Genomic DNA, 25,898 nt, shown 5'->3' on the forward strand with positions numbered 1-25,898 from the left:
AAGCAACAGGCCACATCTGTTCAGCGTTAACAGTCATGCACAGGGATGGGGCCATGCAGCAGGTGCCTGCCAGTGTTCTCCTAGAAATAGGCTACGTCACAGGTGACTTTATCTATGACACTATGAGTTAGGGTGGAGAAGGGTAAAGTGTAGTCATGGGGATGTGTGTAGCAGGCAACAGAGATGGGAGAGGAAAGGAGACCTTCCGGTCTTAAAAAGTATATATATATTTTCTTACGACTTTACCTGATTTCCTGACTGAGGCGAGTCTCCTGAAAATGGCTTAAAGAGTGGTACTTTGAGTCATCCTCCTCATAGTGGTTGTTTTAAAGATTCTTGGAAGATGCTTTCTGTTCTCCTCACAGTATGAGCCCTGGGCAAGGAGCCAAAGTTGTTTTAAATCTCACTTGCAAGTTTTGGCTCTTTTCAAGTGAATATGGGCCAAAAGGAAGTCTAATAACTTATCAAGTTGAGGCACCTCAGGGAGGTCCAGAAGCAGGAATTTTTGCAAAGCAGTTTAGGGAGTAAGGTTATTAACTCTTGACCTGACTGGAGTCCTTTTTGAACTACTATTTTTATTTGGTTAATTGAGTACTTTTTTTTTTTTTTCAAAGACCATTAGAATCTGAAGACCTAAGTGTTTTCTTTTTGAAGCTTTTAAATTAATTGTTCCATTCACCAACTCTAATAATCACATTCTCTGTCTCAATTTTCCCCCTTGTAAGACAAGATTGTAGGTGGCTGACATACCTCATTAATGCCTTTAAAGCAGAAGTTCTGTGAAAGAACACAAAGTAAGTTCACCTCAGCAAATTACTTATACAGCAACTCTTACGGACGATAGTCACAGCTGCAAGGAATTCAAGAAATCCTTTAAGACACTTTCCAGAAGGTAAAGACATGATGTACAAAGCAGAGGATGCCAGGTGCCTTAGAAGCTCATGCAGTGGAGACTGTTGTGTGTGATTCACGTTTCTACCTCTGCCCCCATCCTTTTCCGGAAGAAGTAGTACTTCCCCCAGGAGTGTTGAGAGCTGACAGTTCACAGCTAAATCCTCTTTATTGGCTAGTGCCCTTGGCCCTTGCCCTAGGTCCTCATGGCCAATGACTGGTGGAGAGAGAGAGAGATATGGAAAGGCCGTAACCCGTTTGAAATGCTTCAGAATGATTCTGGAGGGCCATCCCAGCTCAGAGCTCCCCGCGCGGTCGGCCATGGCCCTTGGAGATCCAGTAGGGCAGCCTCACTTTGCCTTTGCGCAATCCCGCTCCCTTCGCTTTCCCAGATCTGTTGATCCCTAGAGAACTCTTCAATAAAATTCGCTTTGGCAGTACATGTACCGAAACTGGAAGGATGCAGGGAAGATGAGCATGGCCCCTGAACAAGGATGGCATGCAAATTCGCGAAGTGTTCCATATTTTCCAACCCACAAAATTTAAATTATGAAAAAAAATAATTCCTTTATGCTAATTTACAGAGTCTGCTTCTTGGGAAACCTGAGTTTTGGTCTTTCATAAAAGGAGGAAAAGTGCTATGGGAATTCCCAGAGGGAAGAAAGAAAAATCCAGTCTTGGGAATAGGAGAGAAGAAATGCTGCGTATGGAAGACAGTATTTGTGATGCAGTTTGATAGATGTGTGGGGTTTTCACTGGAAGAGATGATGGAATAGCAGCTAGGGAAAGGCCTAATTATTATTGTATCAACAGGGATTAGACAAAGCAAAGACTCAGAGCTCAGAAGGTGAGATATGTGAGTTCAAAAGGTAACATTCAGAGAGGCTGGCTGTATTCTCCCACTCATGGGGCGGTACAAGATCAGAATGAGAAGGAGGATGAGTGTACGTAACAAGGAGTCCTAAACCAGGCATAGAGTGATGCACTAGATCAGAGGGGGAAGGGAAAAGAAGGGGAGGGTTATTTAGTGGAGGAGCCATAACACGTAGGCTAAGCTTTCAAACAGTGATCCAGGAGCTAAAATAAGGAAGTGCTCTAAAATGGGAGATGCTCTCATCTTACATCACATAAAAATTAGAAAAGTTTCAATGAAACAAAACTAGGAAAAAATACTGAAACAGGTTGAAAAATATAATTCCAATAAGTGGAATATGCCTTTTTTGTTTTTTCACTTAATGATTAGTTAGGCCAGCTAGCTTGAGGATGCTGAGAGAGAGAGAGAGAGAGAGAGAGAGAGAGAGAGAGAAAGAGAGAAAGATTTTCTCTGTTTCTTTTTCTCCCTTTTAAAAAGTATTACTTTTGCTTCGTGACGGATCACTTACGGGACCGCAGCGCTCTAACACTGCTGCCTTGACAAGTGGTCAGCTGAATGACTGCTCTGACGCTCCAAGTTACAATGCACACCGAGTCAAGGATGACTGGTTCAATTCATGTCTTGGGACTGAGACTCATCGCTGCCACTTACCGTCATTTAGACAAATCCGTTCACTTCTCTAATTCTCGTATTACTCATTTGTAGAAGTACATGGATTATGATGACCTTTTAAGAGAATATTTGGTGAAATGTTTTGCAGTGCCTGGTGCATAACAAACACCCTGGACAAGTAACTCTGGGTGTTAGCTCTATCCCCAGTGGTCTAGAACAACGAGTTTCAACTGGCGCACTGCAAGAATTTTTAAAACATACAATACCTGACTATTTAGTCAGGGACACTGACCTCTTTTCTCTTAGATTTTCAAATAAAAAAATCACAACAGCCAAGACAACCATAACCATCTGGTATGAGTAAACCAAAATTATACCTATATATTTTCTCATATCGGCAAAAAATGTAAAATATTTTTTGGCGTGCTGCATAATTTTAGTAAGTAGTTTATGTGTGCCATGAGATGAAAAAAGGTTAAAACTCACTAGTCTAGATCCTTTGTGAATAGTCTCACACCTAAGAGCCTGTAATTCTGCATCTAAAAAATAAGTTCCTGCATTTTTTTTTTTTTACTTATTACCTTCTATACGGTTGACGCTAGGTTCCAAGCATGATCTTCTTCAAAACTAAATTAAAATAAAACCATAAATGTGTTAATCCCAGCTCACCAAGGTTGACGAACTCAATGAACTCAATTCCCAAAGACAGGTGAGGGACTTAAAAGCGGGGAACTAGATGTCATTGACTTCAGTCCCTGCCAGAGCTAGCACGTGGTTGGGAATTATCTGGTTAACAGGACATTGTTCTGAGATTCTGTGGGTTGCTGGATCTGCCAAAATTTCTTTTTTTTCTTTCCTTTTTTTTTCTTTTTCTTTTTTTTTTTTACCAGAAAGATACTATCTACTCCAACTACTATAAAACATTTGCATCCTTTGCTGCTTGGCATTGAGCCAGAGCCAAGGGCCCTTAAAGAGTCTTTGCATGGCATCTAGGTCCCTTCAGCAAAAATGTCATGGTCAGGCACTGGCTCAGACTAATCCACGAACATGTTCCTGTTCTGCTCTGCTTCCAAGATCCTCAGCAGGTGTCAGGAAATGCTTTGTGGGTGTGCAGTATGCCAGCACATCAGCACAGCTCGGCTGGAGCAGGGCCCCAACAGATGGCAGCCAATCACTGAACTTGCTGCGGCTGGACAGTAATACACTCCCTTTCTCCGTTCCCCACCTTGATCTCTCACAACGCATCTGGTCCGGACTTGTACAGTACTCATTCCAGATTGAAAAGAGACTCTGAAAGCAGCCCATTTCCTAGATCTTGTCACTCCCTGTCAGTGCATGAGGATCTAGAAGCAGAGGAGTGGGTGATGACATGGTATCTCTAATCTACTCTAGACAAGGGTCTCAACCACGTACAATGGGTTCTGGATTCGTTGTCAGTATGTGGATTTCTGTTATAGGTCTTTTGTGCTCTTTTTTCTTTCATGTATGTCACTGTTTCTAGTGAGTGGGGAAAGATTGCTTGGAGAATGCACCCCTTGCGAATCTCTAAGAGAACATTAGGGGATGGTTGTCTGTTAAGTGGCTGCCCAGATTTTGGTCTTATCTCTTATCCTCCATCCAGTCACTACTGTAGACATAGCTCTTACAAATGTGGAAGTCACATGCTCCAGGATCAGAAGGCTTGGGCTTTGGTTCTGTCTGTCTGCACGAGTTACACGACTTTGACAAGTCATCCTTAACTTTGGTTCACTCCTCTGACAAATGGGTGTCATGACAAGCTGTGGTGAGACTTGGGTGAGATCACGCAAGTGTTCTGCAGATTTCAAAAATGTAAGAGGCTAGTGAAGTAGAATCGGGATTGCACAATTTGACATCAGAGACCCTGAGCAGAGCTTCACAGCTTTTGGACTTCCATACATAGATATCTTTCCAACTCTGCTATATGTAAAGGAAAAAAATACAACACATCTTTCATTGCCCTTTGATTGCTATCCTTTATATGACTTCCTGGCAAATCCACAGTGGTTTATCTGCTGAGGTAATTATGTTTTAGTCAATGGCCAGGGCCCAAAACAAACTTCTTTATTGCCTTTATGAGATAAATTCTTGTAAAAGGCTAAGGTTGATGCCATGGGGGATGTCTTTCAATTCAGAAGGGAAAAGAAAGAGCTTTCAGTGGGCTCCTGATTCTGACTGTCTTCCCGATACACATTGAGGGCTGCTTACCCCTTAGCAGAATAAACTTTACCCCAGCTTTAAGGGATCAGCCTGTGTTTAATTGAAGCAGGGAAGATGTGGGATGTGGGTATCTCTATCCTTTGTCTGCTTTACCAAGCTCGTCCTCTGGTTTTTTGTAGACCAATAATTGTGATGGATTTCTTGATTTTTCTTAGGCCTGACTGAAAGGAATGATAACTATAGAAAAGAAAAGCCAGAGAGCGCTCTGAGTATAAATACCTTTACTTTATCTCTAGCATGTTGGCTTCTGTCTGGATCTATCCCACTTGCTAGGTCCTGGTCATCTTCCACATGGCAAACCTAGTTGGCTAGAACAAGGGAACACATTCCTGGATGTTTAACTACCTCCATGTTTTCCTATTTTCTTGCCCGTGGTCCATGAATAGCTTGACATCATAGAGCCAGTTTCCTATTTGAGGATTCTAGCTTTCCCCAGAACACTGACGCAAAAATGACTTCCCCACTGAGGAGACGGAGTCCCCTGTCAAGGTGCTATGGCCTCCATACTCTGGATTTTCTGAACTTAGCTATAAATTTACGTTAATCCCATTTATTCCAAGTGATGCCCTCATAGGACAGGTCATGGGTTGTTCTTAGTGGCTCTTCCTGAGTGGGCACTGAGGAATCAGATGGAGCCAGGGAGGGAAATGCAGCACACCTGAAATCAAGTTAGTCTCTTGCAAGTTTATAAGGCTTTTAGGTATTCAAACACTTTTATTTCTGTGGTCAATGGGTACTCTATCACCTGGTCACTTAGGTCCTGTATCCCCATTTACACAAATGGTGAATAACATGAGGTTCCTAGAGCTTTGGTGCCATCTCGTAGCCAGAGTGTTCACACAGCCTTGGGTCACTGGATTCCAGACACACTCTTAAATCATACCTTGATTCTAGATTCACTTATTCCTATAGGTAAGTAGCAGATACTGTAGCTCTTTGAAGAACCTTAGGTCCCTAGCATATGACAACCAGCTAATATATTAAAGGAAGTTCTGTATCTGATTGGGCTTGCAATTTTTATTTTTGGGAAAGAGTAAAGGTATCTTCATTTTCTCAGAATAAAAGAATAATGAATAGATACATAGATAGTTAGGTAAATTAAACAGATACCTCATACTGTAATGTAGCAACCAGATGTTTTGGAAGGCATGTGGTACAGAAAGAACTCCACTGTGTTAAACGCAAGCCTTTTGCTCCACCTTGAATGTTCTTCTTGACTGCATACCTATTCCAATATTATCACCTGCCTCCCAGGTCAGACTGTAAGCCCTGTCTCTTTCTCCAGCACCTGAACTGAGCTTCATGAATCTGCTGGATAGAGTCTAATTTGAAGCTTCAGGCTGAGCTCTATTCATGCTAATGCGATCTTCTTCTCTGGAGTTGGATGAAATGACTTACTAGTGAACGTGGCATCTGCCTTCCTGAGTGGGCACTGAGGGAAGAACTGTGGGCACAGATGGTATGAACTGAGTATGGGAAGGAATCAGACCTCCACGGGGTAAATCCTATGTGGTGACTGATGTGCAGCAGGAGATGGAGGGGAGCCAGGCTGATTGATTCCCCTTCCTTCTTCCTTCTGTGAACCACTCTGAGATGCACTATATATGTCACCCCTCCAGGAAACATACTATGTGTTAGAAAACAATATTTGTAGCATCCAATGGTTTCTCTGTGAGACTCTTTATTTATTCTAAGAAACTGTCAGCAGAGTGACGCAATGAATTGTTTCTCATCTTTTCCTGCTTCAGTTCTATTTTTATTTTTAATATATATCCACTGAACTTGCACCCTGCCCCCAAAAGGGGTGTTGGTGCTTTTACCCTTGCCTTGAGCTTAGCTTTGGGAGAACCAAGGCCAAGAGCATATCTTAGTGACTCTTATTCCATGGTAGCTAAGAGAGCAACGAGCACATTGTACTCCTTGATAAATTCGGAAGGACTAAGTTAAATTGATTCTTTGAAGTAAAGCAAGTCAGCTATCAACAGGGGTGTTGGCATTTGCAATTTGTTTCTTAATGTGAGATGAAAGGGTAGTGTGGGTAATAGGAGAGGAAGTATGGGAAAGCAAGTTCCTTTTCCTGTACTTTGAAATCCCAGTCCTGAGGTCAGATCCTTTTCAAGTAACCAAAGCTGAGGAGCATTCAGAATAGACTTGAGTAGTGAGGAGTTTATTTTCTCCACCCCTCTCTGGGAAAACAGGCTCAACCCTATATCTGAATCTCTGATAAAAGCCCCTCAGAAAAATCCCTTTTCTCTAACCCAACCCTGAAAAATTGCCCAGTCACCTCTCTTGATTTATTGTGATCTAATTCATATTCCAGAGCCTTCTTTATAAAATGTCTTATATATTTATATATAGATATTGAAATATACAGATAAGTCTATAGATACGTAGATAGGTAGGCAGAAATGCGCACATACACATACACACACACACACACACACACACACCTCTTCGTGTAAGATCCTGTACAATCTCTTACATGCAAGTCAATTTTCCCATCTAATTAAGGGGCGGAGTGATAGAGGCTTGAGGCTATGATATAGTCAACCACTACAAAGGGTGTGTATGAGAAAGAATCTGACAGATAAGCACAGCCAAGTGGAGGCTTGTTATCTCATGTTAAATTTCCTTCTCTAATAGAGAGCACTATGGGTGGCTTGCCAAAACAGGAAAGTAGGGATGTCATATCTCTTTTCTAAAGTGAGATCTCTATCATAAAAAGTGATATACTGAGGCCTTCAGAATCAGAGAGGAAAATGCAATAGTGTTGTAATCAGATTACTGTAATGATTCTACATTTATAATCAGCTCTATGGAAAGTGTCAGGGATGTCATCGATCTTTTGTCCTTATACAATTCCATAATCCCTTCTCCAGGTATTTAGCCTTCTTGAATCACACCTTGAATGTCACCTTCTTGGTAACAGTCTAGAACACAATGAAAGTTGCACAGCCATGACTTGTTACTGATTACCTGGACCATCCTTATTAATCTTCGTTAATCTGTTAAACTATTTGTAAGGGCCCTATCAACTTTAAAACTCTTGAACTTGATCTATGATTTATTTAATTTCCATAATGAGACCTGCTACCTCGGTTCACAGGACTTTTGGAGTCAAAACATTACTTCAATGTCAAGTTTCCTAACACTTGTAACAGTTCCCTTAAATGATTTATTGACTGGAGTCCTGCTCCTGTGAGGGTAGTCCCCAGACGGGCCATGTTGGCACCACCTGGGTGCTTGGTAAATATGCAGAATCTCAGTACTTAACCCAGATCTACTAAGTGAGAGTCCACATTTTACCAAGATTGCCAACTAATTAAGACACATTAAAATTTGGACTAGTGATCTGGAGCTGGGGAGATAAGGTTACCTCCCATAAGCTGCTTGGCAGTAAGGAGGTTGGAGCTTCCCAGATGCAAGTGCCAAGGAACAAATTGTTTCCACTGCTGCCAATGACTCAGACGATTCCTTCTTCCACCGCTCATTCCATAGCCCTGTGCTCTCACATGTGCACTCAATGTTATAACTCCCACATTCACTCGAGTTGGCAAAAATTTCACCTTTTTATCATACAAGGGTTTTCACGCTCAATATCTTCTTAACCTGAAGTTTTTCTTTCAACTTTTTATCCAGCTGTTCCTTTTTGATTCTTCTGGACTCACTCATGGCATCTCTTCCTCTCCTCCAAGCTCAAGTCCCCCAGCATATTCTATCTCACATTTTCTCTCTTCAATCTTATGAGGTACCAAAATTTAAAAAACATTTTTTTTTTCCAAAGTGAGAAGTGAGGGTGGAGGGTGGGGGGTGGTAGACAGACAGACTCCACATGCACCTGACCAGGACCCACCTGGTATACCCACCAGGGGGTGATGCTCTGCCCATCTGGGCCATTGCTCCACTGCAACTGTAACCATTCTAGCACCTGAGGCAGTGGCCATGAAGGCATCCTCAGTGCCCAGGCCAGCTTTATTCCAATGGAGCCTTGGCTGCGGGGAAAGAGAGAGACAAAGAGAAAGAAGAGGGGGAAGGGTGGAGAAGCAGATGGGCGCTTCTCCTGTGTGCCTTGGCTGGGAATCAAACCTGGACTTTTACACACCGGGCCAATGCTCTACCGCTGAGCCACCAACCAGGGCCAGTTTAAAAATTTAAATATATCAGCTGAGGACATTTAATATTACCCATCAATATAAACTTTATTTTTTTAAGATTTTATTTCTTGATTTTAGAAAGAAGATGGAGTGAGAAAAAGGCAGGGAGAGGAAGGGAGTGGGAAGCATCAACTTGTAGTTGTTTCTCATATGTGCCTTAATGGGCAAGCCTGGGGTTTTGAACTGGCGACCTCAGAATTCCTGTCAACGCTTTATCCACTGTGCCACCACAGGTCAGACTGAACCTTAATTTTTATCAATAAAATCAGAAGTGCTTATCTTCTGGGGTTATTGGGAGAAATAATTGAAGTACTATATTTAGTACAGTATTTGAAACAGAGCCAAGCCATGGTGAACCCACTCAAAAATGTTTTTCTTTCAATCTGTGCATGATCAGGAACTGCTTCTTTCTTTAAATCTCAGGTTTAAACCTGATCTCTTCAGAAAATGGGTGCCTGGGCTGGAAACAGAAAATAGGAAAAATTTATCTAAGAATAGGAAGAAATTCCAGCCACCCTACCTACCTCTCAGGCCTTGTGTGGGGAAAGATAATAGTGGGAAGAGGAGCTGTCAGGGCACCACTTTCTAGCAGGAAAGACCCAATGGATAAAATGATTGTACAGAAAGATTCAGCAAATGGGAACTCTATTAAAAGATTACTTTGCCCCAAACATAGCACAGAAACAACAGAGAAAACTACAAGACCTGAAGGAGGCATGCCACTCAGACAAGGGTGATTCTAGGGCTACAAGGCCTGAAGGAGGCATGCCACTCAGACAAGGGTGATTCTAGGGCTACAAGGCCTGAAGGAGGCATGCCACTCAGACAAGGGTGATTCTAGGGCTACAAGGCCTGAAGGAGGCATGCCACTCAGACAGGGGTGATTCTAGGGCTACAAGGTCTGAAGGAGGCATGCCACTCAGACAAGGGTGATTCTAGGGCTACAAGGCCTGAAGGAGGCATGCCACTCAGACAGGGGTGATTCTAGGGCTACAAGGCCTGAAGGAGGCATGCCACTCAGACAGGGGTGATTCTAGGGCTACAAGGCCTGAAGGAGGCATGCCACTCAGACAGGGGTGATTCTAGGGCTATAAGGCCTGAAGGAGGCATGCCACTCAGACAAGGGTGATTCTAGGGCTACAAGGTCTGAAGGAGGCATGCCACTCAGACAAGGGTGATTCTAGGGCTACCTATATCAGGGCTGCAGACCATGGTGGCGCCTCTACAATGACCCAAGATCAGTGACATAACCCCAGAGACAGGAAATCTTCAGGAAGACTGAAGTTACATTTGCCCAAGAGAATGGGGGCTTAGAAACAAATATTAAGCTATTAAAAATGAAGTTATATCTCTTAGACACCTCTAAACTGAGTGATAATTCCTACTAAAACTGTTTATTTCCTTTGCCATTAGAATCTAAGTTTTATAATAGCTGGGACAAAAGCTAGCCTGATATATTTCTCGTAAATTAATCAACAAGAATTTTAGATGAATGACTGAAGCAGTCATCGTTCTTCTCCCACAGTAAGCGCTCATGTATTGTCCTTTACATATCGAAAAAAGGACTTGAGATTTGGAAGCAGCCCAAGTGTCCATGAGTAGATGAGTGGGTTAAAAAGCAGTGGTACATTTACACAGTGGAATACTAGTCGTTCATAAAAAAGAAGGAAATCTTACCCTTTGCAACGGCATGGATGGACCTGGAGAGCGCTTTGTAAATGGAAATAAGGCAGTCAGAGAGAAACAAGTGCCATATGATTTCACTCATACGTGGAATCTAATGAACAAAATGAACTAACATGCTAAACAGACACAGATTCACAGATAAAGAGCAAGTTGACAGCTGTTGGGAAGGAGGGCTGGGTGAGGAGAGTGGGATTGAGCAAAAAAAAGAGAAAACATTCATGGACATGGCCAACAGTGCGGTGACTGAGGAAGGAGGAGCTTGGGAGGAGGCGGAGGAGGATAGAGGGAGGACAGATGGTGATGGACAGGGACTCGACTGGGAAAAGGTGGTGCACACACAATACAGTCCACAGAAGATGTGCTGTAGAATCATGCACCTGAAACCTGCATAATGTTGTTAACCGGTGTCACCCCAGTAAATTCAACTAAAAGAAAAAAGAACTTTAGAATTATGTTTCTGTCTTGTACTTGAGAATTTGTTATATATACCTAGGTAGAAGGGGAAAGAAAACACCATTATTGCAAAGGTCTAAATTCAAACATCTTTTAATCAAAATAACTTTCTTTCTTGAAAGTGAATCTGAAAGTTGGTATACCAATATGTAGTCAAAGCCAGACTAGCTTAAACTGAAATAGTGCTGTAAGTTTTGCCTGGGCTCACTGGCAATGAAAATATGGGTGGAAAGTACAGTTGGACAGGATTAAGTTTGTTTCCTTCCATGGGGTAAAATAAACAAGATCAATGTCGAGAGTAAGATATCAGGTTTGGTTATATTTAGTCAACCTGGTGTACTGCTTCCAAACCTATTTGGCAATACCAAGGATTTTAGGGGATATAGTGCCCCTCCTCCAGCAATAAATCTGCATCACCAATTAGGACATATACAGAATGATCAATGAAAAATGTGGGATCTATTCAAAGCAACAACAACCAACAACAAAACTTTGACACTGTTAATTCAATACCCACATTTAGTAGATGAGAAACTGTGGCACAGAGGGTGATTCTGACATGAGAGCTAAGGTTGAAAGACACATCTCCTCAATTTCAATCCAAAGATTTCTGCAGAACACTGATTTTTTACTTCATAAAAAGAAAATAATATTTAGAAGATTATTTATATATTTGATTAGGATTGCAAATATTTCTGCATTTATTGTTTGGTGGGAGGTTTTGTGGTTAAGAGCAAGCCTGGGCTAAGAGCCATATTTCATGGCTGAATAAAAACATCAAAATATCTTTAATTGTTCCATTTTTAAGGTAGACAGATCATTCAAGTGTGTTTAAAAATCAGAGCAAATGGTTGTATATTGATATAGTTCTGGCTACAACAGAATATATTCTGTGTAGGATTAGAAAGAAAATCTCTCTCTCTCTCTGTCAATAAAATATTTCTCCAGAGTTGAGATGAAGGAACTCACAGAGCCTGATAGTTACAATGTGAGACTAGAATCAGTTGACAAGCAGAAAGAACTCCAATGTTCCTGATCTTTCAGGAATTGTGCTGTATGTGGGTTCACGTTGGTAGGAAAAAGCTGATATTTAAGATAATATGCTATAATTCTTAAAATTTAGGCTTTGGAGCCCTGGCTGGTTTGCTTAGTGGTAGAGCATCGGCTCAGCATGTGGCTGTCCTGAGTTTCATTTCTGGTCAGGGCAAATAGGAAAAGCACCCACCTGCTTCACCACCCTTCCCCTTCTCCCTTCTCTCTCTCTCTTCTCCCACAGCCATGGCTCAGTTGAAGCAAGTTGGCCCTGAGCACTGAGGATGGCTCCATGGCCTCTGCCTCAGGCAATAAAATAGCTTGGTTGCTGAGCAACAGAGCAACAGCCTCAGATGAGCAGAACATTGCCCCATAGGGAGCTTGTTGGGTGGATCTCCGTTGGGGTGCATGCAAGAATCTGTCTCTCTGCCTCTCTGTTTCTCACTTAAGAAAAATAAAAAATAAATTTAAAAAAATTTAGGCTTTGGAGGTATTGAGAATAATTTTAATTAGTTATGTTAATATTTTTCCAAAAAGATTCAGACAGGAAAGTGAAGCAGAACAACTTAAGAGAAGGATTTAAACTTGAAGATTGGTAACCACTTTACTTTTATCTATGTCTATCACAGGGAGAGGGGGCTGTTGGAAAGGGGAGCAAAGAGGGACAAATATATAGTGACAGAAAATGATTTGACTTTGTGTGATGGGCACACAACACAATCAACAGCTCAAATGCTATAGAGATGATCACCTGAAGCCTATGGACTCTTTTTGTTTTTTTTTTTGTTTTTTTTTTGTATTTTTCTGAAACTAGAAACGGGGAGAGACAGTCAGACAGACTCCCGCATGCACCTGACCAGGATCCACCCGGCACGCCCACCAGGGGCGACGCTCTGCCCACCAGGGGGCGATGCTCTGCCCCTCTGGGGCGTCACTCTGTTGCGACCAGAGCCACTCTAGTGCCTGGGGCAGAGGCCAAGGAGCCATCCCCAGCGCCCGGGCCATCTTTGCTCCAGTGGAGCCTCGGCTGCGGGAGGGGAAGAGAGAGACAGAGAGGAAGGAGAGGGGGAGGGGTGGAGAAGCAAATGGGCGCTTCTCCTATGTGCCCTGGCCAGGAATCGAACCCGGGACTTCTGCACGCCAGGCCGACGCTCTACCACTGAGCCAACCGGCCAGGGCCTGAAGCCTATGAACTCTTATTGATCAATGTCACCCCATTAAATTTAATTTCTAAATTTAAAAAAAGCAACTTGGAGACTGAGTTGAAGTAGGCTCCATTGATATCAATACCTCCCACATGATAGAAAAGCAGAATTTGACAAGCCAAGAACAACCCCCCTGAACTGTTATTTACAGGAATTACAGTATAATGGACATACAAATACAAAACAAGGAAAAATTCTGAGACATTAAACCACATTACAATTAAAGCCAAAGACTCAATCATTAAAAGATACCACAAACGGGGTGAAAAAGATAAGCTGCACGAAGGAGGAAGCTATTTTTTAATACACTTAGAATATAAAAGGAATTCCTATTTATAAAAGAGAATGAAATGAAAATACAATAAAAAGAGAAGAGACACAGATGGGCCATTAGAAGGAGAAACACAAATGATCATGAACATATGGAATGTTGTTCAATTGCATTTTCAGAGAAATACAAATGTAATCACAAAGCCAGTGTTTTCTGCAGACTAGTTTGGTAAAATTATGCAGCTGGGTTATGTAAAATTTTGATGAGAATGTGCATCAGTGGGGACCATTATTCACTGCTGGTGGGAGAATAAATTGGTACAACTGCTTTGGGGAGAAAGTGGAATTATCTAGTAAATTGCAACATGTTTTGTTGTAATACACAGCAGTTTCTCTCTTCGGTACACATCCTATGTAAATTTGCATAGGTGCTCTGGATCAAGAGGCAGGCACCAGCTCTGGCCCAATAGCTCAATTGGTTAGAGTGTCATCCTGATATGCAGAGGTTGCAGGTTCAATTCCCTAGTCAGGGCACAGACAGGAACAGATTGATGTTTCTGTCTCTCTCTCCCTTCCTCTCTCTCTCTCTCAAATCAATAAATACATATTTAAAATAAATAGATAAAAACAACACTAAAAGAAAAATAAAGAGGCAGGAACCAGGCACTAGCAACAGTGTCAATATTAGGAAAATATTAGGAAAGACTCTAAATGCTTAGCACAGCTAAATGATTAAATAAACTCTGAAGTATCCATGAGATAAAATAGCGATCACAGGAAACAAGAATTTATCCATTATCAACAGGGATGAATCTCAAATATATAATGACAGATAAAATAAACATATATTATTATCTTACCTACATAAAAGATAAAAATACTAACCTTGACTATATAATTTATTAAGTATAAATATATAAGTAAGAGGTACTAGAGAGAAGCCTAAGAATTGATGGAAACAGAATTCAGGCTCAGGGCTAGCTCTTGCGGGAAGAAAAGCAATAGGTAAGATCACTTGATGGTCACACAACTTTTGGTTGGGTATTGGCTACATAGGTGCTTGTTTTATTGTTACTATTTAACCATTCAAATATGTTCTACATATTTTTTAATGTTTTGTATCTTTTGATATAAAATATCAAAAAAATCAGTAAGCTGGAGAAGAGAAAGGATAACACAAATAGTAGATTGGGAAGACAAGACTGAATAAATATATATATCTCCTGCTGGACGACCAGACCTCATTCTGTTAAGTTAATTGTATTTGCTGTCACTCAAGGAAATACTTTTCTAGTCCAGTTAGTTATTCCACCCTGCCCACTCCATGCGTTCCAGGTTAAACACAATGTTTTAGGAGAAACCTTAACAAAGAATCAGACTCCCCGCTATTTCTAACCACTAGTTCATCTTGATAACTTTCACTGGTGAGAATATATGTATTTTGTTTTTATTATACCATGCAGGAATAATTAGAGTTAATATAGCATGCCATAGGTGATCATTTGTCCACTCTGATAATTAGAATCTTGATTGTACCTCTTAAGAAGATGAACTTGGTCCTGGCCGGTTGGCTCAGTGGTAGATTATTGGCCTAGCGTGTGGATATCCTGGGTTCGATTCCCAGTCACGGCACACAGGAGAAGTATGTGTGTGCCGTGACTGGGAATCGGCACTCCTCTCTTCTCTCTTCTCTCTCTCTTTCTTCCCCTCCCACAGGCTTGGCTTGATTGATTCGAGAGCATCAGCCCTGGGAGCTGAGGATTGCTCCGTGGAACCTCCATCTCAGGCACTAAAAATAGCTTGGTTGCAAGCCTGGCCCTAGATGGGCAGAGCATCAAAGCCAGATGAGGGTTGCCAGGTGGGTCTCAATTGGGATGCATGTAGGAGTCTGTCTCTCTATATCCCCTCCTCTCATTTAGAAAAAGAAGAAAAATGAAAAAAGAAAAAGATGAGCTTGAATCTGGATCCAATGCTAATTTGCCATACTGTATTTGTTAGTTTACTTCACTTATATTAGCTAGGTTCCTCATTTGTAAGGGGAATAGTATTAATTCCAAACTCTTAGTACTGTTGTGAGATTTCATATAAAATCACCTGGTGCATTATCCAGCAAACCTAAATGATGAGTTTCAAAGAAGCTGATGTGGTTCAGTTAACCTGTATAGATACAGAATATTTCATAAAGAGATTTTGTTTTTAACTTTAGACTGAGCTTCACACAACAGATTGAGGATTTTATCATTTACTATAAAGTTAACCTAAATACATGTATTCACAAATTAAGTTTAAGTAACATAAAATAACAATTCAAATAGCTCAGTACTAAGAATTGAAACCCCATTATCTTCTCCTACTTTTCTCATTCTGCTACATCTTTTTAAGCATCAATTCTTTTTGTATTACATTAGCTATTTTCCTGTGTTAGAACACATACCAAAGGATCAGAGAATACTCAGTCCCTTAATTTGCAGTCATTCAAAGTTCAGTTCTCATTTTCTATCTTCAACTACTCTGAACTCTCCGTTTGAAATTCACAAGTTTTAAGAAGGTTTCCTCTGTCTTCAGCACAGTACATTCAGCCCATGTCTGCTGCCAATCACTTCCCACCAGGAAATCGCACTGATATGTGCCCACGGTGCAGTGCTGCTCTCTCTCCTTCTGCATTACATCTTCATCTCTTCACAATGACTTCTGTGTTCTGCTGTGGAGCCAAGAAGGCCAGTTGGGGTTTATAGCCATACCTTTTGGCAGGAAGGAAATCTGAAAAAATACACCTCTTAGAGAGAGGACTGAATTCCATGAGTACACCCTTTTAAAACTGAGGATATTTACTCTTTAGATAATTTATATTAATAAAGGTGGAAAAAAACCAAGTACAATTTAGAATAACCCAATAGTTTTCTTTTTCAATTAAAGAGAAAATATAAAATTTGATTGATGTCTGAGATGTTCATCAACATGTCTCCCATATCTGGAATGGTGTTTGGTATGTGATCTATTAAAATGCAGCTGTTCAACAATATTTGTTTGAGTGAATTAATGGCTTATTGAAGTAATAAAACAGACACACATGTGAACAAAAAGCCTGTAATATACACAACTCAAAATCATTGATTTGAGGCCCGACCAGATGATGGCACAGTGGATAGAGCATTGACCTGAGACGCTGAGGACTCAGGTTTGAAACCCCAAGGTGCCTGCTTGAGTGCAGGCTCACCAGCTTGAGCACAAGGACACCAGCTTGAGCATGAGGTCACCAGCTTGAGTGTGGGATCATAGACATGACCCCATGGTTACTGGTTTGAGCCCAAAGGTTGCTGGCTTGAAGCCTCAGGTCTCTGGCTTGAGCAAGGGGTCACTGGCTCAGCTGTAGCCCTCTAGAAAAAATATTATTGACTTGATTATCCCATCATTCTTTAATCTCTCTCTTTGTCAATGCTTGTGTAATCCTTATGATTGATCATAAAAAAATTTAGATTCTATTTTTTGTTAATCTCCTGTTAACATTATTCTATATCTCATGGCAATTTATGATATTCTTTAGTCTAACAGGATTACTTACCTAACTCTTAAGGAAAGGATATGCAGATTGAAGTTTTTTTTTTTTTTTATTTAAATTTATTGTGTTTACATAGATTCAAGTGTTCCACTGAATACATCCCCACCACCCCCGTGTTCCCCTCAACATCCCCCTTGTCCCCCTCCCCCCAGTGCCTTCCCCCCTTCCCTCCAGGATTTGCTTTTTTCCTCTCTATAACGCTGTGTTATGTATATGTAATTTCACCAACCTCTTTCCCTTCTCTGATCCCATCCTCTCATTCCCTTTTCCTCTTTCTGCTTTCCCTCTGGTCCCTTTGATTCACCTCTGCCTCTATTCCGTTCCTCAGTTCACATTGCTCATTGGATTCCTCAGATGAGTGAGGTCATATGATATTTTTCTTTCTCTGCCTGGCTTATTTCACTCAACATAATAGTTTCCAGGTCCATCCGAGTATTTTGACATGACTCTTAGAGGTACCAGGAAGTGTAAGAAGATGGATATAGGACCAGGGCAGTTGAAACTAGGAAGGATAACACGACACTTACTGAAGTTTGGGAAAAGAAGTTTCCCAACTTTTCTTTAATTTTTTGGTAAATTAAAAAATATATATAGGGAGAAATCCTGTGTGGTCTTTATTATACATAACATATCAACAAATGATGGGAGATGCCAAACAGTGTACCATAGGGAATTTTTGAAAGGCTTTCAGGCTATATTTATATAAATTATTTTCCTCTCTTATGTAATCACAATAAAGAAGTTGGATTGAGACTTTAAAATATTTTTCATCACAGAAATATATTTATATACAGTCTGTGAATAACAGCAGACTTATATGTAAATAATACATATGTTTATATCTATTTTATGTATATAAGCATATACATATCTATATATCAAGCCAAGTTGGGAGTTTAAAAGAAAACTAGGTTGGTAGGATGGAAAAGCTAAGGAGATACCCTCATATTTGTGGAGTGTACCTAACACAACAAAATATTTTTATAATGATTAATTAATAGGAGGATATTTGCTTTTTTAAACAGTTTCCTTGGCTCACTCGAGGCTGCGTTTCAGCTCCTCTTTTATTCTGATATTTGTTCAGAGTCTGAATGGAATCTCTTTAGGACTCAGTCTTTAAATTCAACTGTAAGAAAGTGATGGATTAAAGTCAATTTCAAGTTCTTCGTAGTTCCTCCCCACAAGAAGTCTATTTTCCCAACCCTTGACTTGGGCTGGCTGTATCATATACCTTGCCCAGTAGAACGCAGTGGAAATGATTTTGTACAACTTCTTAAGAGGCTTTGTAGCTTCTGCACTTGTATTCTTGAAACACTGGGACCATGAAGAGAAAGAGATCAAACCACAGTTAGCATTAATCAATAGACATGTGAGTGAAGCCTTCTTGGACCATCCAGCCAAGATAAACAGCCAGAGAGTAAGGCAGGGGTTCCCAAACTATGGCCCGCGGGCCACATGCGGCCCCCTGAGGCCATTTATCCGGCCCTTGCAGCACTTCCGGAAGGGGCACCTCTTTCATTGGTGGTCAGTGAGAGGAGCATAGTTCCCATTGAAATGCTGGTCAGTTTGTTGATTTAAATTTACTTGTTCTTTATTTTAAATATTGTATTTGTTCCCGTTTTGTTTTTTACTTTAAAATAAGATATGTGCAGTGTGCATAGGGATTTGTTCATAGTTTTTTTTATAGTCCGGCCCTCCAATGGTCTGAGGGACAGTGAACTGGCCCCTTGTGTAAAAAGTTTGGGGACCCCTGGAGTAAGGTGTAGGGTTAAGATGACTCTTGAGTTTAGAGCTCAGTGTATCCATTCAACTATGAATGGTTTATTCCTTATAGTGGCAGACAGATCTGAGGTGGTACCCATGATCTCTGGCTCCTGGTGGTCACAGCTTTGTGCAATTTCCTCTCCTTGAGAGAGGGAGGGTCCTGCAATTTACTTCTAATCAATAAAATATGGCAAAGGGGAGGAATCTGACATCATTCCCATGACTATGTTGAAATATATTAGACACCACCTTGCTAGCCAGCTGGCTCTAGAGACTGTCCTTGCTAGCGTGACATATTAAGAGGCCATGTTGGGAGTAGGGGGAAATCACATGTCAAGGAACTATGGCAGCCTCTAGGAACTGAGGACAGCCTGCAGCTGACAGCCAGAAAGAGGCTGTGGCTAACAGTCCTTCATAAAGGAAATGCATTCTGCCAAAAACCTATGTGAGCTTGGAAGTAGATACTTCCCCAGTCATTTCTCCAGATGAGAATACAGCTCAGTTGACAACTTGATTACAGCTTTGCAGAAGACCCTGATAAGCTAGCTGTGCACAGACTCCTGATCCATAGAAACTTTGGGATAATAAATCCATATTGTTCTAATACTTTAAATTTGTGTTCTTTTGTTATAAACAATAAATAATGAATACAAGTATGTATTATAGTATTAAATGTATTTCTTTTTTTGGATAGGTCTGGTCCTCTAGAACATGAAAAATTTCTGTAGCTAATTCTTTAAACTTATATTTGCCAACTTACACTTTCATAACCTGCCTAACTTGCCTATCTTTTGGCCCTCAGTCATGGTTTGGCAATTAAGCTCCAGTTTATGGAAATTGCCCTCAGCAATATATTTAAGTACTTTTGCTTCTAGTGCCAAAAATTCCAAGTTCTTGAGTGATATTTCTAGGAGTATGGCTTAGTTGTCAACCAAAGTGCCTTATCTCCACTGCATTGATCTCATGCCAAGATGGTGAGGTTCCCAAAATCCTTTGAATGCCTTGATTGATTTTAATTACAGTGAAGTCTACTGACATAAAGCTAAATAGCATTCCCAATAGTAACAGTGTTGCCAAGCATCTTTATGGGCAAAACCCATAAAGTGGACTTCTTTGTCAATCAACAGTTTCTCAGGGAGCCTCTCAAATGTATATTTGAAAGACATTCTTTCTTTCTCCAAACTTGTTCAGTCTCTTCTCTGAGTGGCATCTCTTCAACTTCCTGATACTTTGTTCTAGTTGTGAAGCTTCTCTGAGCTTCTGAAGAGATTCAGAAAATTCAGCTTCAAGACCATTGTTATTTAATACTCACCTGCATCAGAAAGCTACAAAGAGAGAAATATGCAGAAGAGAAGAAAAAGGGACACATCTAAGGCTCTTTTCTCAGAAGGGTACCATCCTACTATCCGGGGACTGTTTTTACAATGATGTTCTCTTGGCAGTGATCATATCTTAAATATTTCTGTCACCCTGGTTCAAAGCACAGTACCTTATACTAGTAGGCAATGTAGTGTTTTTTTCATTGTGATCAGGGAATAGACAATTTTACAGAATATACAAAAAAGCTTATAAGGGTTTAAGCTTTTCTTTTCTTTTTTAATTAATTTTACTAGGGTGACATCAATAAATCAGGGTACATATGTTCAAAGAAAACATGTCCAGGTTATCTTGTCAATCAGTTATGTTGCATACCCATCACCCAAAGTCAGATTGTCCTCCGTCACCTTCTATCTAGTTTTCTTTGTGTCCCTCCCCCTCCCCCTTTTCCTCTCCCCCGGTAACCACCACACTCTTATCAATGTCTCTTAGTCTCGTTTTTATGTCCCACCTACGTATGAAATAATATAGTTCTTGGTTTTTTCTGATTTACTTATTTCACTTCGTATAATGTTATCAAGATCCCACCATTTTGTTGTAAATGATCCAATGTCATCATTTCTTATGGCTGAGTAGTATTTCATAGTATATATGTGCCACATCTTCTTTATCCAGTCTTCTATTGATGAGTTTTTTGGCTGTTTCCATGTTTGGCCACTGTGAACAATGCTGCGATGAACATGGGACTGCATGTGTCTTTACATATCAATGTTTCTGAGTTTTGGGGGTATATACCCAGTAGAGGGATTGCTGGATCATAAGGTAGTTCTATTTTCAGTTTTTTGAGGAACCACCATACTTTCTTCCATAATGGTTGTACTACTTTACATTCCCACCAACAGTGAATGAGGGTTCCTTTTTCTCCACAGCCTCTCCAACATTTGCTATTACCTGTCTTGTTAATAATAGCTAATCTAACAGGTGTGAGGTGGTATCTCATTGCAGTTTTGATTTGCATTTCTCTAATAGCTAATGAAGATGAGCATATTTTCATATAGCTGTTGGCCATTTGTATTTCTTCCTGAGAGAAGTGTCTGTTCATGTCCTCTTCCCATTTTTTTTATCGGATTGTTTGTTTGTTTGTTGTTGAGTTTTATGAGTTCTTTGTATATTTTGGATATTAGGCCCTTATCTGAGCTGTTGTTTGAAAATATCATTTCCCATTTAGTTGGCTATCTGTTTATTTTGTTGTCAGTTTCTCTTGCTGAGCAAAAACTTCTTAGTCTGATATAGTCCCATTCATTTATTTTTGTCTTCACTTCCCTTGCCTTTGGAGTCAAATTCATAAAATGCTATTTAAAATCAAGGTCCATGAGTTTAGAACCTATGTCTTCCTCTATGTACTTTATTGTTTCAGGTCTTATATTTAGGTCTTTCATCCACTTTGAATTAATTTTAGTACAAGGGGACAAACTGTAGTCGAGTTTCATTCTTCTACATGTGGCTTTCCAGTTTTCCCAGCACCATTTGTTGAAGAGGCTTTCTTTTCTCCATTGTGTGTTGTTGGCCCCTTTATCAAAAATTATTTGACCATATATATGTGGTTTTATTTCTGGACTTTCTATTCTGTTCCATTGGTCTGAGTGTCTAAATCGCAGACATAATGGAGGGGGGTATGTTGAAAGAGCTTACAGTGAGGTTAGGGGTTGACAGTCAGAGACGGGACAGACTCTGCCCTTTCTTTGCATGTAATATAGTTAATCTAAAGGAGTAGAGGTAAAGTGAGGTTACAATTGATTATAGGGAAATTGAAGCATCTCTATTAGAATTATGTGCTGTATATGGAGTACTTCTCCTTAAATTTTATGTTTTCTATAAAGTTTTCCATCATATTCTTGTTTGATTTCAGAGTCACTTCGTTACTCTTCCCTGGTTACATTTTTCACAAGGTAACGGAAATGTCAATTTATTTGCCACTTACCTGAAGTGAATTATAAACAACTCAAAGAAAGAGATAATGTATGCCATTTTGTGCAAAAAGAGGAGGAGGGAGCAAGCAGGTAGGCAGGACGATAGTACGAAAAGAAAGACGCAAGATATTATTAGACTTCAGAGTCAAAAAAAGCCTCTATGACATGTCGCATACTAGCTTAGCACCTAAGAAGCCAGTCAAATATATAATCAACAGTTTTCTTCATCTAAAATGTAAAGTTAATAATAGCTATTCAATAATCTTCAAAAGATAATTCTGGAGATTGAGGAAACATTAAATATAAGAGCACTTTGGAAAGTATAAAACTCTACAAAAGTGACTTCTGATTTTTAGGCTTTTCAGCAAAGCAATGTCATTATAAGTGCAGTGTTTTGAGAAAATTAATATGTCCTTGAAAAGAAAACCAACTCTAGCTTTGTGGATGGTCATGAAAGTGCTGTTTATAATATAAAAGATTAAAAATAAGCTAAATGATCAACAATAGAAAGCCGCTTAAATAAATACCCATTTTGTCATCAATTAGACTATCATGTAGCCCAAATAATGGTGTAGAAGAATTTTAAATTGTATATGAAATTTGTAATACTGTATGAGAAATTACAAAATATTACTTACAAATGATCATGTGTATATGTGTATGTGTGTGTGAGAGCTCATAGAGATGTGTGTGTATATTCAAAGGCATGTAAACAAATATGATAGTAAGATTATAGAAAGATTATAGAGTGCCCTTCGTATTTGTGCTTTTGTAATGAATAGTTTGTAAATTGCAAGTGACCAAACACACCCCTCCTATACCATCAGCCCCCTGCTAATTCCATAACTATGATCTAGCTTCTGGAGGGGCTGGAAAAGGAAGAAGTTCTCTTTTTCAACTTCTACTGAGAAAGGAGACGTGCAGAAATGAACGAGAGAAAGGGGGTGACTGCTGTGTGAGCAAGTCTCCACTTCTACTGCGCACCTACTGCCTGGATTCTGAAATTGACACGGCAGAACAATGGAGTAGATGGAGTCTTGGGAGAGCCCTCATGAGACTGGAGTTCAACCAACTTCCAGTTCTCAATTTGGCAGATTGCTTGTTTCTTTTCTAGCCTACCTAGAGTGACAGGGTCTTTTCTGGCTCTGAAACATTATGTTTCTATGAGTATGGAAATATATCTCCTGACCACAAACAGTCATATACTCTTTCTTGCAACCTTTATTTGCTGTCAGTTTCCAATCCTTTTCAAGGTATTCCCTAAGGTGTTGTCTTATATGCTGGGGTTTACTAACTGGTTTATACATTCCATCCACCTTGTGAGTTAGAAAAGAATAGCATTAGTGATTTTTATAGATGAGGAAAAGAGGCCAATGGAGGTGGAATGATTAGGGAACAGCTGAGAAGCATTTATATTCAGGTATGTTTGACCCCAAAAGTGGTACTTTCCCAGGAATCATGCTCCTATGTGTCTGAGATGGTTTTACATGATACTTTTATTTTATTTCCGTTTATTGAATGTATTGGGGTGACACTGGTTAACAAAATTATACATGATCGTCTTAGACTCAGAAGGGCTGATGTCCATCTTGCATGGGTACTGAAATGTATTGAATAATTATTTGTTTTAGGAAAGGATGAAAGAGAGAGAGAGATTATAAGGATTTCTGAACCATGTACATGCCCAAATAAAAGAGAAAGAAAAGAGAGGGAGAGAGTGAAAGAGAGAGGAGGAAAGAGTGGGGAGGGTGGAAGGGAAGGAGGAAGGAAGGAAAGAAGGAAGGAAGGAAGGAAGAAAGGAAGGAAGGAAGGAAGGAAAGAAGAAAGGAAGGAAGGAAGGAAGGAAGGAAGGAAGGAAGGAAGGAAGGAAGGAAGGAAGGAAGGAAAAAAGGCAGGAAAAAAGGAAGGAAAAAAGGAGGGAAGAAAAGTAGAGATTTTCAGGACACTAATGACTCAAAGGCTTCTTCCGCAGAAATGGATGGATGAACTGAAGTTGAATCAGACTCATTGTTCAGTGCTTTCCACGTGGGTTGGAAGTCTGATTCTTCCCTTTTTCTAATGGGGTCCACGGTGGGAGGCCAAGGGGGAAACTGATGATTGTATTTAATTATGTTCAAAGGAAGTTACAGAATATTCAGCAGATGTTAGGCTCACAGCTGGGATCCCATAACAAATGCCGCTCTGCTCTCCTGCCTTCCACATTATTGCGCCAAAGCAGGTCCCAGAAAATGCCCAGCAGACACGTTGGCTGGGACCGAGTGAGAAAAGATAACAAATCTTAAGAAAACATGTTGCCTATTATTCCTCCTAATGAGAGCTGCCAGGGTGTACATTGAGCAGGCCTCCGGCTGATACTGGGACACAAAGGACCTTAATGCATCCCACACAAAGATGTCATTTGCAATCTGGAGCAACAAAAGAGATGGAAGCCTTGGAAGGTGGGCCTTGTTTCTTGATACTGTATAGCCCAGAGAAGACAAATAACAAGCCGGCAGTGTGCTTTCCCAAGCCCCATAGGCATTCCAAAGCAGCCTGTTGACTGCAATTAGGATACCCTGGCTTTTAAAAGCCAAGCCTCTCAGCAGGCCGCAGGATACAGTTGGGGCATGTTTCAGATTTACCATGGAGGCAGACTCACTGAAGATAGGACAAAGGATAAACCCTAACGATTTAAAATGCACAGCTTCCTCCAGGGGGTCTTCAGCGATGCCTCCCAGATAGAATAAGCTAGTTTCACACTTTGAAGGGCGGGGGGGGGGGGGGGGATCATATTTTCTAATCCTATCAAACTAGGTCCACCTAAGAGGTTGCCTACACATGGCTCCCCGACAAAGCCAATATTTCTCATGTCTTTCCACCCGAAGACCTTTCCTGAAGCGAGGGTTCCTAGTTCAGATCAAGCCCAAGTGCTTGGCAGTTAACGCACTAAGATGTATCCTGAGGATAAAGAGGAGAGTGTGTGGGAAACCGCCCCAGATTCCACACAGTTGGTGGGACCACACTCTATTCAGCATCTCTTGGTGTATCCCAAGGTTAACGGAGCCTCCGCTGTCATATATAACCCACTCGTTTCTGCATCCCTTACTGGTTTTTCTTCTTTCACCGTCTCCCTTCTGGAGTTCCTTCCCTTGATTCCTGACATTATGCTTTAGATAAATCCCTGGTATGAAAATCCTTGTTTTAGGTTCTATTTTTGAGGAGAATCAAATTCAGGGAGTTAGCCAGGAGATTTCAGGGTCTCCTCTAATCCTACCATTTACAAATCTTAGAGGGCTTCTCATTGCTGTGGAGTAAGGAGAAAAATTTCTGGAAGACATCTGTGATTCTTCTTATGATTTTATTTATACAGTGGAGCTCTGACAACCTTCACTGGGTGTTTTGATTAAGACTTGATCCTTGTCTTTTTATTTATTATTATTTATGATTTTAATTTGTGTTTACATAAATTCAAGTGTCCCACTGAATATATCTCCCCCTACCCCCACCCCTTTATTCTCTATTATGATTTTAAATGAACTCTAGACACATGGGTAGTTCTCTTTCTCCACAACATGACAGTTCCACAATACTTTTTATTATTTATGTCCTAGTAGAGCCCAAGCTCTACGTCAGGGGTCCCCAAACTTTTTACACAGGGGGCCAGTTCACTGTCCCTCAGACTGTTGGAGGGCCAGACTATAAAAAAAAAACTATGAACAAATTCCTATGCACACTGCACATATCTTATTTTAAAGTAAAAAAACAAAATGGGAACAAATACAATATTTAAAATAAAGAACAAGTAAATTTAAATCAACAAACTGACCAGTATTTCAATGGGAACTATGGGCCTGCTTTTGGCTAATGAGATGGTCAATGTCTGGTTCCATATTT

The 25,898-nt window shown here is 40.4% G+C and overlaps 1 non-coding gene and 1 pseudogene across 1 annotated transcript; both read left to right on the plus strand.

Moving 5' to 3' along the window:
* Positions 1-1,315: 1,315 nt before the first annotated feature.
* On the plus strand, positions 1,316-1,420 carry LOC136332719 (U6 spliceosomal RNA). Its single transcript, XR_010730878.1, has one exon. It is a non-coding gene; the product is annotated as a U6 spliceosomal RNA (small nuclear RNA).
* A 9,148-nt stretch (positions 1,421-10,568) lies between these two features.
* LOC136329733 (metalloendopeptidase OMA1, mitochondrial pseudogene) overlaps positions 10,569-25,898 on the plus strand; it is a 44,915-nt pseudogene continuing 29,585 nt past the window's right edge.

Source organism: Saccopteryx bilineata, chromosome 3 (genome assembly GCF_036850765.1).
Source record: "Saccopteryx bilineata isolate mSacBil1 chromosome 3, mSacBil1_pri_phased_curated, whole genome shotgun sequence".
In the NCBI taxonomy this organism is placed as follows: domain Eukaryota; kingdom Metazoa; phylum Chordata; class Mammalia; order Chiroptera; family Emballonuridae; genus Saccopteryx; species Saccopteryx bilineata.